This window comes from Psammomys obesus, unplaced genomic scaffold, assembly GCF_907164565.1.
Source record: "Psammomys obesus unplaced genomic scaffold, mPsaObe1.curated_primary_1811, whole genome shotgun sequence".
NCBI classification, from domain to species: domain Eukaryota; kingdom Metazoa; phylum Chordata; class Mammalia; order Rodentia; family Muridae; genus Psammomys; species Psammomys obesus.
This window is the reverse complement of record NW_026587382.1, coordinates 3,074,064-3,074,770: the sequence shown is the minus strand read 5'-3', so window position 1 is coordinate 3,074,770 and position 707 is coordinate 3,074,064. Positions and strand designations below refer to the sequence as shown.

Sequence of the window (707 nt, the reverse complement as noted above, 5' to 3'; positions counted from 1 at the left end):
GGAAGGAAGGAAGGAAGGAAGGAAGGAAGGAAGGAAGGAAGGAGAGATGGAAGAGTCTTTAAAAAAATTAAAAGAAATTTACAAATTTAGGTCAGCTTGGGCTACACCTGGTCTTAAAAAAGAAAAATAAACCAATCAACCAAACCCACCAAACTCATGGAGAAACTTGGCATCAAAAGCACTTGTAAGCCAATTCCCTTCCAATAGTTTAGATAAAACTAAGGTCAGCCCGGTCCTTTACACTGCAATTAAACCTAGAAACAATTAAGAAAACAGTGAAGATTCAGAGCAGCAAGGCCTCCGCTAGGAAAGAGCTTTGTATCACTACCTGCCCTGGGGGTAGCTGGGCCCCTCCAAACATTTGATTCATCGGACAAAGACTAACAAGGATTCTGATTTAACTATATAGTTATAGAAGCTTTGATCCTCTGAAAGAATGACCAAATGTTTCTTTCAAGAACATGATAGTAGGGGTTGGAGAGATGGCTCAGAGGTTAAGAGCATGCTGCTCTTCCAAAGGTCCTGAGTTCAATTCCCAGCAGCAACCACATGGTGGCTCACAACCATCTATAATTTAAAGATCTGGTAATTTCTTCTGGCCTGCATGCATACATGCAGGAAGGACACTGTATACACGATAGATAGATAGATAGATAGATAGATAGATAGATAGATAGATAGATAGATAGATAGATAGATAGATAGAT

At 39.7% G+C, this 707-nt stretch overlaps 1 protein-coding gene across 2 annotated transcripts in view; it reads right to left on the bottom strand.

Annotated features, from left to right (window-relative positions):
• The window catches only part of Pip5k1a (phosphatidylinositol-4-phosphate 5-kinase type 1 alpha), a 43,912-nt gene that overhangs the window by 14,937 nt on the left and 28,268 nt on the right, over positions 1–707 (bottom strand). The gene's annotated exons all lie outside the window — the stretch shown is intronic.